This window comes from Podarcis gaigeae, assembly GCF_964106915.1.
Source record: "Podarcis gaigeae genome assembly, chromosome: 15".
In the NCBI taxonomy this organism is placed as follows: domain Eukaryota; kingdom Metazoa; phylum Chordata; class Lepidosauria; order Squamata; family Lacertidae; genus Podarcis; species Podarcis gaigeae.
The window spans coordinates 337,657-352,130 of record NC_139692.1 but is presented as its reverse complement, the minus strand read 5'-3'; positions in this window follow the sequence as shown (position 1 = coordinate 352,130).

Below are 14,474 nucleotides of genomic sequence, written 5' to 3'. Positions count from 1 at the left end.
CTCATCCTCTCTCCCTGGTGGTGAATACGCTGGCCCCGATACCTGGGACTCCTCCCCCCCACTACGGTCTGGTGGGGAAGCTGGTCCTGATCTCCAACTGCTGCTCTGGGAGTCCCCGCTGGCCCCTTGTTTCTGGAGTGTCCCCCTTGGGAACCCCCTACCCCTGGCCACCGGCACCCCCTTCTGTGAATCTTCCGATTTGCTGGAGAGGCTCATGGAATCCCTCGGACCACTGTCATCTCCTACGCTCCCATCGGATTCCTCCCCCTCGCTCTCCATCTCCTCTCTCCCCTGTGCCTCTGCTCCTGAACCCCTGACATAAGCGAAATCCAAAATTCTTCTTTCTATGTAGCTGGAACGCAAATGTCAGGGTTTCAGAAGGAGAGACACAGGAGGGGGAGCAAATGGAGAGTGAGGAGGAGGAGTACGAGGGGGGCGCAGGCAGTGACAGTGGCCAGAGTTATTCCACAAGCCTCTCTAGCGAATCGGAGGACTCACAGAAGGGAGCGCCGGTGGCCAGAGCGAAGGGGGGTCCAGGGGGGAAGCCCCAGGAGGAAGGGGCCAGTGGGGAGTCCCTGAGCAGCAGCTGGAGATCAGGACCAGCGTCTCCACCAGAGCGCAGTGGGGAGGGGGAGTCCCAGGAGTCGGGACCAGTGTCCTCACCACCAGAGGGAGGAGAGGAGTCAGGTTTGGCAACACCCACATCAGGAAGCGGGGAAACGGTCAGAAGGAAAGTCACCGGCTGGGCGCGCGCGCCAAGTTCAAATGTACAGGAGCGCGGCACAGCAGGGAGCCCGGGAAGGGAGCCAGGTCCTAAAGCCCGCCGGAGGGAGGGGCAAGACTCAGGAGGCTCAGCGTCAGAGGAGTCCAGGAAGGAGGGAACCCCAGAGGGCAGAAGGACCCAGCGCAGGAAAGAGCAGCGCAAGAGGTGGAGCCGGGCTAGAATCTTAAACTGGTGTGGGTGGAGCAGTGAGTCAGAGGGGACTTAGCCGGTCTAGCGTCAAGACGTGGGCCTGCGCGCCCAGAGCTTGGAAATGGAAACTATACTTTAATAAAGATTTTTGTATATAACATCCACTGGGCGTTGGTCCTCTGTGAGCTGGGACCTAGCGGCAGTCCTGACAGTAAGTCCCCTCTCACCATTTTCCACCAATTTTAAAACCTCGTGGAGTGTGGGAAAGCAGCGAGGGGTGAAGATTGGTGCTTCGCGAGCTCACGAAAACCAGGGAAATGACTACCGAAGAGAAGATCGCGAGTCTGCAAAATGCAGTGACACAGCTGAACGCAGAAATTTTGGCGTCCAGAAAGAAGGAACAGGAAGCAGCTGCCTGCCAGGATCTGCGAACCAGGTTAGAAGTGCTAACTACACAGAGGCTACCGGCCACCAGACCAGAAGGGATTGGGCTGGGGAACAGAGCAGGGAGCCTTGTGTCTCACTTCAATGGGGACCTGCAGGAGTATCCTAACTTCAGAGCAGATGTACTATATGCACTGCAGCTGCTTGACAAGGACTTTAAAAATGAGGAAGAAAGAGTGGGATTTATTTTTTCGCATTTACGGGGAGAGGCGAAAACGTGGCTGCGCAATCTCTGGAGAGATAAGGATCCAGCCCTCCGAGATGCGGGTGCCTTCCTTAAAGTAATGGATGCGTGTTTCTTGTCTGAGATTGATGTGGATATCGCTAGGAAACAGATTCACGGACTAAGACAAGGTAGAGCCACTGTAAGGCAATATCATTCACGTTTTTTCGCATTGGTGAACGCATTGGGGTGGGAGAGAGAATCGCCTGCCATCAGGGATCTGTTCTGGGAGGGGCTGAACGGAGCTGTGAAAGACGAAATTGCAAGGGGGGAGAGACCCCAAACCACCAAGGACATTGTGGAGAGGGCACTCACCATTGGGGTTAGGCTGGAAGGACGCTCTTGGGACAAAGAGGAAGTGCATTGGGGCCGCACGCCAACGAAAGCACCACCCCCCTTTCCCAAGGAAGCGGCACGCGCTCGATCCATGCCTCCGCTGGGAGGAGGAGAGGAGCCGATGGAGATAGGTGGTGCTAAGGCTCAGTCCACAGCCGGAGCCCTAACGCCGGAAGCAGTCAAAATGAAGCCTCCTAGAGGGACCAGGAAGTGCTACATCTGCGACAGTGCTCAGCACATGGCGAAAGAGTGTCCCCAGCGGTTTCACAAGCACACTGCAGCCGCAGCGACAGTAACAGAAGCAGTTCAGCAGAGTGCATCACAGCAGGAAAACTCCACTGTCTGGCTGGAAATGGAATCACTGGGGGCCAGCCAGACAAGTCAGTGAAGCAATCCCCAGTAATGTTACAGCCCACAGACCCTCTCCCACCCAAACCAGTAGTGCAGCTCACCGCATCCCTTCAACTTCCCAATGGGTTCACTGTGGAAATCCCCATTACGATTGACTCTGGGAGCAATGCAGATTTTATAGGCATGGACTTCATCCAGCAACATGGCATAGCCCTTCTGCCAGCGACGGTACCTCTGAACGTCGTCACGGTGGACGGCAGGGAGCTACTGGGAGGGCAAGTGCTGCAGCAGACGTCGCCAATGGTGATGCGCATTGGTAATCACCGCGAAGTCATCAGCTTCAACGTCACCCGCCTGTCAGACACGCCCATTGTGTTGGGCATGAGTTGGCTGGATAGGCACAGCCCGGCATTAGCTTGGTACCAGCGGCAACTGACCTTCGGCTCCTCCTACTGCGCAGAACACTGCATCCTGGCGGACTTGGACGATGAGGGGCACGAGGATGGACCACAGCTGAACTTGGGCATGTTGCAAGCGGTGCCTAACAAATACAAGGAGTTTTTGGAGGTCTTCTGCGAGAAAGAAGCGGATAAGCTGCCTCCCCACAGACCCTACGACTGCAAGATCGACCCCCTGCCGGGGGCGACGCTCCCAACGGGGAAGCTGTATTCCATGTCTGAGGATGAATTGCAGGAGCTCAGGGAGTTCATAGATCACAACTTGAAGCGGGGATTCATCCGAGAGTCCAAGGCGGTGGGGGGCAGCCCTGTATTCTTTGTAAAGAAGAGGGACACGCCCCAAAAGAGGCTTGTAGTTGATTACCGCGTCTTAAATGCGAAAACCAAGCCCTCAGCCTTCCCCATGCCCAAGATCGATGACCTGCTGGCGACGGTGCGGAAGGGGCGCATCTTTAGCAAGTTGGATCTACGCGGAGCGTACAATCTCATACGCGTGAGGGAGGGTGACGAGTGGAAGACGGCCATGTTTACGCCGCTGGGCACCTATGAATATAGAGTTATGCCTTTTGGATTACAAAATGGCTCCCACTGTTTTCAAGCATTCATGCATCATGTCTTGGCGGGTCTTCTCTACAAGAAGTGCGTCTGCTTCCTGGACGACATCCTCATCTTCTCGGAGTCGCCGGAGGCTCACGAGAGAGATGTCAGGGAAGTACTGCAGCGGCTGCGGGAGCACCGGCTTTACGCCAAGCTGGAGAAGTGCCAGTTCGACAAGACGGAGGTGGACTTCCTGGGCTACAAACTGTCCGACAAGGGACTCGCCATGGACAGTACCAAGGGACGGGCAGTGCTGGACTGGAAGAGCCCACGCAATCGAAAGGAAGTCCATAGGTTTGTCGGCTTTGCCAACTTTTATCGCAAGTTCATCAAAGGTTTCGCCATGCAGACAGCGGCCATCACTGACACCCTCAGTTCCAAGAAGAAGAAGTTCATCTGGACGGAGCAGGCAGAGCAGTCCTTTTGGAAGCTCAAGCACCTCTTCGCGTCCGAGGAACACCTGCTACACGTGAACCCCAGCAGGCCCATGAGAGTGGAGACGGACGCGTCAGACAGGGCCGTGGGGGCCGTCCTGTTGCAGCAAGACCACCAGGGGGACTGGAGGCCGTGCGCTTTCTACTCCAGGAAACTCAGCAAGTCGGAGCATAACTACACCATCTGGGACAGGGAGTTACTGGCCATACATGCAGCCTTCAAGGCGTGGCGGCATTTCCTCGTCGGGGCCAAACACACGGTGCAGGTCCGTACAGACCATAAGAACTTGGAGTACTGGCGCACGGCGAGGTTCCTGAACCAGAGACACATCCGCTGGGCGGAGTTCTTTGCAGATTTCTACTTCAGAATAGAATACATCCCTGGAACCAACAACATCATGGCAGACGCGCTGTCCAGGAAACCGCAGTATCTCGAAGAAGAGGCGCCGGCGGCGGCCAAGCATATTTTCGCACCGAAGGCGTGGGCATGCGCGTCAGCCACGGTGGACCTGGACGCGGTGCGTCGCGCGCTGCAGACGGATGCCTTCGCGCGAGCCAAGATGGAGGAGGTGTGTAGCGGCACGGCGAGGGACGACGACTTCCAAATACGCGACGGCCTGCTCATCCGCAAAGGAGCCCTCTACGTGCCGGGAGACAACCTCCGCGCGAGGGTCCTGCAACAGCTGCACGACGCGCCCAGCGCGGGACACTTCGGCAAGGAGAAGACGGTGGACCTAGTAGCCAGAGACTTTTGGTGGCCCAAGATGAGGGGGGATGTCGCGGTATACATCAAGAGGTGCGACACCTGCCAAAGGGCCAAACCAGTACACCAGCCGCCGGCGGGCCTGTTGGAACCGCTACAGACACCGTTCGAACCGTGGGAGAGGGTGGCCCTGGACTTTGTCACGGATCTGCCCAGCTCGAGAGGCAAGACGGCAGTACTCGTGGTAGTAGACTTGTTCACCAAGATGGCCCACTTCATTCCTTGTGCGAAGGTGGCCACAGCCGAGCAGACCGCCAAGCTGTTTATAGACCACGTGTTCAAGGTGCACGGCCTACCACGGTCCATCCTGTCCGACAGGGGGCGCCAGTTCATATCCAACTTCTGGCAAAAGCTGATGGGTTTCCTGAACGTCAAGGTCAGCCTGGCGTCGGCGCGACACCCGCAGACTAACGGACAGGCGGAGAGAGTCAACGCCATCATGCAGCAGTACCTGAGATGCTACGCGAACCAGCAGCCCTCGACCTGGGTGGACTACCTACCGCTAGCCGAGTTTGCCTACAACAACACGAAACACGTGTCCACGGGGGTGACACCGTTTTTCGCCAACAATGGGCGGCATCCCAGAACCTTCCCGGGTTTGGAGAAAGTGAGGGTGGGGGAGCCACAGGGAGCAGAGGAAGTGGCAGCGGAGTTGCAGGAGATCCACGAGCAGCTCAGGAGGCAGTTAGAGTTGGCAAAACAGGCTTACAAAGTGCAGGCAGATCGACACAGGAGGGTTGGGGAGGACATCCAGGTGGGAGACTGGGTCTGGTTGGCAGCACAAGCAGTTCCAGCCAGATCGTTAGCCAAGAAGAAACTAGGGCACAAGCAGCTAGGGCCTTACCAAGTAGAGGCGCAGATCAACCCAGTGGCCTTCCGGTTGACACTCCCGGAGGGTTCCAGAATGCACCCGGTCTTTCATAGATCAGTGCTCACGCCCTACAGAGAGCCCCACAGGTTTCAAGCACCGGGGAAGGCGCCAGACCCGCTCAGAGAAGCGCCCAAAAAAGGGGGGTCGCCGAAAGGGGAGCCACTTAATGAAGCCACTGAGATTTTAGACTCAAGGTGGGGGGAGGACGGGATTGAATATCTTCTCGCCATGGAGGACACCCCGGCCAGCGCCAACAGGTGGGTGCCGGATTACGCAGTGGAAGAGCAGTTGCTCAAGGAAGAATTCCACGCACTTTTCCCGCACAAGCCTATGTCGGCGGGCTTTTTCGAGGATTGTTTGTTCACACCCACACTCTCGGCCAGCACTTTCCGGGGTTTCTCGTCAGCTGAGGACTCGGCTCCGGGAGGCAGCTCTCCGGAGGGATCACTTTCAGGTTTTGGCACGGGGGGATCTTATTGGTGGGAGGACCAACCCGAAGTGGGCTGGCGCAGAGACATGCCGAAGGGGCCCTGGGAGGTGGACCCCCATCAAACAACAGGGGGAGGAGGGCTCTTGGGTGATTTGGGGTCGAGCGCAGATTTCGAGCACACCGCGCAGGAGATGGAAGCGGAGGAGGTCGTCGTCGACGAGCCCATGGGGGACTTCCCGGACTTATCTCGATGGTTGCAAGCCTCAGGGGACGAGCTGTATCCTGGACTCACCCCTACAACAATGGAGCACCCGGAACCCGCACCGGAAGAGGGGGAGGGGGGAAGGGGGGGCTTCGAGGGGGGGATGGATGTCAGGGGTTCAGAAGGAGAGACACAGGAGGGGGAGCAAATGGAGAGTGAGGAGGAGGAGTACGAGGGGGGCGCAGGCAGTGACAGTGGCCAGAGTTATTCCACAAGCCTCTCTAGCGAATCGGAGGACTCACAGAAGGGAGCGCCGGTGGCCAGAGCAAGGGAGATTCCAAGGGAGAAACCTCAAGAGGGAGGGGCCAGTGGGGAGTCCCTGAACAGCGGCTGGAGATCAGGGCCAGCGTCTCCACCAGAGCGCAGTGGGGAGGGGGAGTCCCAGGAGTCGGGACCAGTGTCCTCACCACCAGAGGGAGGAGAGGAGTCAGGTTTGGCAACACCCACATCAGGAGGCGGGGAAACGGTCAGAAGGAAAGTCACCGGCTGGGCGCGCGCGCCAAGTTCAAATGTACAGGAGCCAGGTCCTAAAGCCCGCCGGAGGGAGGGGCAAGACTCAGGAGGCTCCGCGTCAGAGGAGTCCAGGAAGGAGGGAACCCCAGAGGGCAGAAGGACCCAACGCAGGAAAGAGCAGCGCAAGAGGTGGAGCCGGGCTAGAATCTTAAACTGGTGTGGGTGGAGCAGTGAGTCAGAGGGGACTTAGCCGGTCTAGCGTTAAGACGTGGGCCTGCGCGCCCAGAGCTTGGAAATGGAAACTAAACTTCAATAAAGACTTTTGTATATAATATCCACTGGGCGTTGGTCCTCTGTGAGCTGGGACCTAGCGGCAGTCCTGACAAGAGCTTTATCTTCTTTCTTTTTAAGTGGATGGAACACAAAACACCTTTTTGTTTGGTTGGAGGTGATTCTGGTGCACACCCATAAAACACCATGCGAATTGAAATAAGTCCGATCAAAGCTTATTCGTCTTCTTTCTACGCATATGGAAGTGAAAAGACGTTTTTGTGTTATTTGGGACTCATTACACATACTTTGCGATTTCTGGGTTTTATGTGCATTAACACCTAAGAACACGACTTGAAATAAGCGAAATACAAGATTCTTCATTCTATGTAGCTTGAACACAAAACAACCTGTTTGGGGAGGTTTAGGCTCATGACACTTCGCTTTGATATTTGTGCGTGGAAAGAACATGGAAAGAACAATCCAAACTTTTTCGTCTGCTTTCTATTGACATGGAACCAAAACACCTATGCTTGATTAGGACTGTTAAGAAACATTTCACTCAGATTTTTGAGTGAATGTGCATTCTAACCCCCAAAACACCAATTTGCAACAAAACCCATCAGAGCTTTATCGTCTTTCTTTTTAAGTGGAAGGAACCCAAAAGACCTTTTTGCTTTGGTTGGAGGTGATTCTGGTGCACACCCATAAAACACCATGCGAATTGAAATAAGCCCTATCAAAGCTTATTCGGCTTCTTTCTAAGCATATCGAAGGGAAAAGACGGTTTTGTGTTATTCGGGAATCATTACACATACTTTGCGATTTCTGGGTTAATGACCATTAACACCACGGAACACGATTTGAAATAAGCGAAATCCAAAATTCTTCTTTCTATGTAGCTTGAACGCAAAACAACCTGTTTGGGGAGGTTTAGGCTCATTACACTTTGCTTTGCTATTTGTGCGTGGAAAGAACATCGAAAAAACAATCCAAACATTTTCGTCCGCTTTCTATTGAGATGGAACCAAAACACCTATGCTTGATTACGGCTGTTAAGAAACATTTAATTCTAAGATTTTTGGGTGAATGTGCATTCTAACCCCAAAAACAGAATTTTGCAACAAAAACAATCAGAGCTTTATCTTCTTTCTTTTTAAGTGGATGGAACACAAAACACCTTTTTGCTTTGGTTGGAGGTGATTCTGGTGCACACCCATGAAACACCATGCGAATTGAAATAAGTCCGATCAAAGCTTATTCGTCTTCTTTCTACGCATATGGAAGTGAAAAGACGGTTTTGTGTTATTTGGGACTCATTACACATACTTTGCGATTTCTGGGTTAATGAGCATTAACACCACGGAACACGATTTGAAATAAGCGAAATCCAAAATTCTTCTTTCTATGTAGCTTGAACGCAAAACAACCTGTTTGGGGAGGTTTAGGCTCATTACACTTTGCTTTGCTATTTGTGGGTGGAAAGAACATGGAAAAAACAATCCAAACATTTTCGTCCGCTTTCTATTGAGATGGAACCAAAACACCTATGCTTGATTACGGCTGTTAAGAAACATTTAATTCTAAGATTTTTGGGTGAATGTGCATTCTCACCCCAAAAACACCAATTTGCAAGAAAACCAATCAGAGCTTTATCGTCTTTCTTTTTAAGTGGATGGAACCCAAAACACCTTTTTGCTTTGGTTGGAGGTGATTCCGGTGCACACCCATAAAACACCATGCGAATTGAAATAAGCCCTATCAAAGCTTATTCGTCTTCTTTCTACGCATATCGAAGGGAAAAGACGGTTTTGTGTTATTTGGGGCTCATTACACATACTTTGCGATTTCTGGGTTAATGTGCATTAACACCTAAGAACACTACGAAATAAGAGAAATCCAAGATTCTTCATTCTATGTAGCTTGAACGCAAAACAACCTGTTTGGGGAGGTTTAGGCTCATGACACTTCGCTTTGCTATTTGTGGGTGGAAAGAACATGGAAAGAACAATCCAAACTTTTTCGTCTGCTTTCTATTGACATGGAACCAAAACACCTATGCTTGATTAGGGCTGTTAAGAAACATTTCACTCAGATTTTTGAGTGAATGTGCATTCTAACCCCCAAAACACCAATTTGCAACAAAACCCATCAGAGCTTTATCGTCTTTCTTTTTAAGTGGATGGAACCCAAAACACCTTTTTGCTTTGGTTGGAGGTGATTCCGGTGCACACCCATAAAACACCATGCGAATTGAAATAAGCCCTATCAATGCTTATTCGTCTTCTTTCTATGCATATGGAAGGGAAAAGACGGTTTTGTGTTATTTGGGACTCATTACACATACTTTGCGATTTCTGGTGTTAAAGTGCATTAACACCTAAGAACACGACTTGAAATAAGCGAAATATAAGATTCTTCATTCTATGTAGCTTGAACACAAAACAACCTGTTTGGGGAGGTTTAGGCTCATGACACTTCGCTTTGATATTTGTGCGTGGAAAGAACATGGAAAGAACAATCCAAACTTTTTCGTCTGCTTTCTATTGACATGGAACCAAAACACCTATGCTTGATTAGGACTGTTAAGAAACATTTCACTCAGATTTTTGAGTGAATGTGCATTCTAACCCCCAAAACACCAATTTGCAACAAAACCCATCAGAGCTTTATCGTCTTTCTTTTTAAGTGGAAGGAACCCAAAAGACCTTTTTGCTTTGGTTGGAGGTGATTCTGGTGCACACCCATAAAACACCATGCGAATTGAAATAAGCCCTATCAAAGCTTATTCGGCTTCTTTCTAAGCATATCGAAGGGAAAAGACGGTTTTGTGTTATTCGGGAATCATTACACATACTTTGCGATTTCTGGGTTAATGACCATTAACACCACGGAACACGATTTGAAATAAGCGAAATCCAAAATTCTTCTTTCTATGTAGCTTGAACGCAAAACAACCTGTTTGGGGAGGTTTAGGCTCATTACACTTTGCTTTGCTATTTGTGCGTGGAAAGAACATCGAAAAAACAATCCAAACATTTTCGTCCGCTTTCTATTGAGATGGAACCAAAACACCTATGCTTGATTACGGCTGTTAAGAAACATTTAATTCTAAGATTTTTGGGTGAATGTGCATTCTAACCCCAAAAACAGTATTTTGCAACAAAAACAATCAGAGCTTTATCTTCTTTCTTTTTAAGTGGATGGAACACAAAACACCTTTTTGCTTTGGTTGGAGGTGATTCTGGTGCACACCCATGAAACACCATGCGAATTGAAATAAGCCCTATCAAAGCTTATTCGGCTTCTTTCTAAGCATATCGAAGGGAAAAGACGGTTTTGTGTTATTCGGGAATCATTACACATACTTTGCGATTTCTGGGTTAATGAGCATTAACACCACGGAACACGATTTGAAATAAGCGAAATCCAAAATTCTTCTTTCTATGTAGCTTGAACGCAAAACAACCTGTTTGGGGAGGTTTAGGCTCATTACACTTTGCTTTGCTATTTGTGCGTGGAAAGAACATCGAAAAAACATTCCAAACATTTTCGTCCGCTTTCTATTGAGATGGAACCAAAACACCTATGCTTGATTACGGCTGTTAAGAAACATTTAATTCTAAGATTTTTGGGTGAATGTGCATTCTAACCCCAAAAACAGTATTTTGCAACAAAAACAATCAGAGCTTTATCTTCTTTCTTTTTAAGTGGATGGAACACAAAACACCTTTTTGCTTTGGTTGGAGGTGATTCTGGTGCACACCCATGAAACACCATGCGAATTGAAATAAGCCCTATCAAAGCTTATTCGGCTTCTTTCTAAGCATATCGAAGGGAAAAGACGGTTTTGTGTTATTCGGGAATCATTACACATACTTTGCGATTTCTGGGTTAATGAGCATTAACACCACGGAACACGATTTGAAATAAGCGAAATCCAAAATTCTTCTTTCTATGTAGCTTGAACGCAAAACAACCTGTTTGGGGAGGTTTAGGCTCATTACACTTTGCTTTGCTATTTGTGCGTGGAAAGAACATCGAAAAAACAATCCAAACATTTTCGTCCGCTTTCTATTGAGATGGAACCAAAACACCTATGCTTGATTACGGCTGTTAAGAAACATTTAATTCTAAGATTTTTGGGTGAATGTGCATTCTAACCCCAAAAACAGAATTTTGCAACAAAAACAATCAGAGCTTTATCTTCTTTCTTTTTAAGTGGATGGAACACAAAACACCTTTTTGCTTTGGTTGGAGGTGATTCTGGTGCACACCCATGAAACACCATGAGAATTGAAATAAGTCCGATCAAAGCTTATTCGTCTTCTTTCTACGCATATGGAAGTGAAAAGACGGTTTTGTGTTATTTGGGACTCATTACACATACTTTGCGATTTCTGGGTTAATGTGCATTAACACCTAAGAACACAACTTGAAATAAGCGAAATACAAGATTCTTCATTCTATGTAGCTTGAACACAAAACAACCTGTTTGGGGAGGTTCAGGCTCATTACACTTCGCTTTGCTATTTGTGGGTGGAAAGAACATGGAAAGAACAATCCAAACTTTTTCGTCTGCTTTCTATTGACATGGAACCAAAACACCTATGCTTGATTACGGCTGTTAAGAAACATTTAATTCTAAGATTTTTGGGTGAATGTGCATTCTCACCCCAAAAACACCAATTTGCAAGAAAACCAATCAGAGCTTTATCGTCTTTCTTTTTAAGTGGATGGAACCCAAAACACCTTTTTGCTTTGGTTGGAGGTGATTCCGGTGCACACCCATAAAACACCATGCGAATTGAAATAAGCCCTATCAAAGCTTATTCGTCTTCTTTCTACGCATATCGAAGGGAAAAGACGGTTTTGTGTTATTTGGGGCTCATTACACATACTTTGCGATTTCTGGGTTAATGTGCATTAACACCTAAGAACACTACGAAATAAGAGAAATCCAAGATTCTTCATTCTATGTAGCTTGAACGCAAAACAACCTGTTTGAGGAGGTTTAGGCTCATGACACTTCGCTTTGCTATTTGTGGGTGGAAAGAACATGGAAAGAACAATCCAAACTTTTTCGTCTGCTTTCTATTGACATGGAACCAAAACACCTATGCTTGATTAGGGCTGTTAAGAAACATTTCACTCAGATTTTTGAGTGAATGTGCATTCTAACCCCCAAAACACCAATTTGCAACAAAACCCATCAGAGCTTTATCGTCTTTCTTTTTAAGTGGATGGAACCCAAAACACCTTTTTGCTTTGGTTGGAGGTGATTCCGGTGCACACCCATAAAACACCATGCGAATTGAAATAAGCCCTATCAATGCTTATTCGTCTTCTTTCTATGCATATGGAAGGGAAAAGACGGTTTTGTGTTATTTGGGACTCATTACACATACTTTGCGATTTCTGGTGTTAAAGTGCATTAACACCTAAGAACACGACTTGAAATAAGCGAAATATAAGATTCTTCATTCTATGTAGCTTGAACACAAAACAACCTGTTTGGGGAGGTTTAGGCTCATGACACTTCGCTTTGATATTTGTGCGTGGAAAGAACATGGAAAGAACAATCCAAACTTTTTCGTCTGCTTTCTATTGACATGGAACCAAAACACCTATGCTTGATTAGGACTGTTAAGAAACATTTCACTCAGATTTTTGAGTGAATGTGCATTCTAACCCCCAAAACACCAATTTGCAACAAAACCCATCAGAGCTTTATCGTCTTTCTTTTTAAGTGGAAGGAACCCAAAAGACCTTTTTGCTTTGGTTGGAGGTGATTCTGGTGCACACCCATAAAACACCATGCGAATTGAAATAAGCCCTATCAAAGCTTATTCGGCTTCTTTCTAAGCATATCGAAGGGGAAAGACGGTTTTGTGTTATTCGGGAATCATTACACATACTTTGCGATTTCTGGGTTAATGACCATTAACACCACGGAACACGATTTGAAATAAGCGAAATCCAAAATTCTTCTTTCTATGTAGCTTGAACGCAAAACAACCTGTTTGGGGAGGTTTAGGCTCATTACACTTTGCTTTGCTATTTGTGCGTGGAAAGAACATCGAAAAAACAATCCAAACATTTTCGTCCGCTTTCTATTGAGATGGAACCAAAACACCTATGCTTGATTACGGCTGTTAAGAAACATTTAATTCTAAGATTTTTGGGTGAATGTGCATTCTAACCCCAAAAACAGTATTTTGCAACAAAAACAATCAGAGCTTTATCTTCTTTCTTTTTAAGTGGATGGAACACAAAACACCTTTTTGCTTTGGTTGGAGGTGATTCTGGTGCACACCCATGAAACACCATGCGAATTGAAATAAGCCCTATCAAAGCTTATTCGGCTTCTTTCTAAGCATATCGAAGGGAAAAGACGGTTTTGTGTTATTCGGGAATCATTACACATACTTTGCGATTTCTGGGTTAATGAGCATTAACACCACGGAACACGATTTGAAATAAGCGAAATCCAAAATTCTTCTTTCTATGTAGCTTGAACGCAAAACAACCTGTTTGGGGAGGTTTAGGCTCATTACACTTTGCTTTGCTATTTGTGCGTGGAAAGAACATCGAAAAAACAATCCAAACATTTTCGTCCGCTTTCTATTGAGATGGAACCAAAACACCTATGCTTGATTACGGCTGTTAAGAAACATTTAATTCTAAGATTTTTGGGTGAATGTGCATTCTAACCCCAAAAACAGTATTTTGCAACAAAAACAATCAGAGCTTTATCTTCTTTCTTTTTAAGTGGATGGAACACAAAACACCTTTTTGCTTTGGTTGGAGGTGATTCTGGTGCACACCCATGAAACACCATGCGAATTGAAATAAGTCCGATCAAAGCTTATTCGTCTTCTTTCTACGCATATGGAAGTGAAAAGACGGTTTTGTGTTATTTGGGACTCATTACACATACTTTGCGATTTCTGGGTTAATGTGCATTAACACCTAAGAACACGACTTGAAATAAGCGAAATACAAGATTCTTCTTTCTATGTAGCTTGAACACAAAACAACCTGTTTGGGGAGGTTCAGGCTCATTACACTTCGCTTTGCTATTTGTGGGTGGAAAGAACATGGAAAGAACAATCCAAACTTTTTCGTCTGCTTTCTATTGACATGGAACCAAAACACCTATGCTTGATTACGGCTGTTAAGAAACATTTAATTCTAAGATTTTTGGGTGAATGTGCATTCTCACCCCAAAAACACCAATTTGCAAGAAAACCAATCAGAGCTTTATCGTCTTTCTTTTTAAGTGCATGGAACCCAAAACACCTTTTTGCTTTGGTTGGAGGTGATTCCGGTGCACACCCATAAAACACCATGCGAATTGAAATAAGCCCTATCAAAGCTTATTCGTCTTCTTTCTACGCATATCGAAGGGAAAAGACGGTTTTGTGTTATTTGGGGCTCATTACACATACTTTGCGATTTCTGGGTTAATGTGCATTAACACCTAAGAACACTACGAAATAAGAGAAATCCAAGATTCTTCATTCTATGTAGCTTGAACGCAAAACAACCTGTGTGAGGAGGTTTAGGCTCATGACACTTCGCTTTGCTATTTGTGGGTGGAAAGAACATGGAAAGAACAATCCAAACTTTTTCGTCTGCTTTCTATTGACATGGAACCAAAACACCT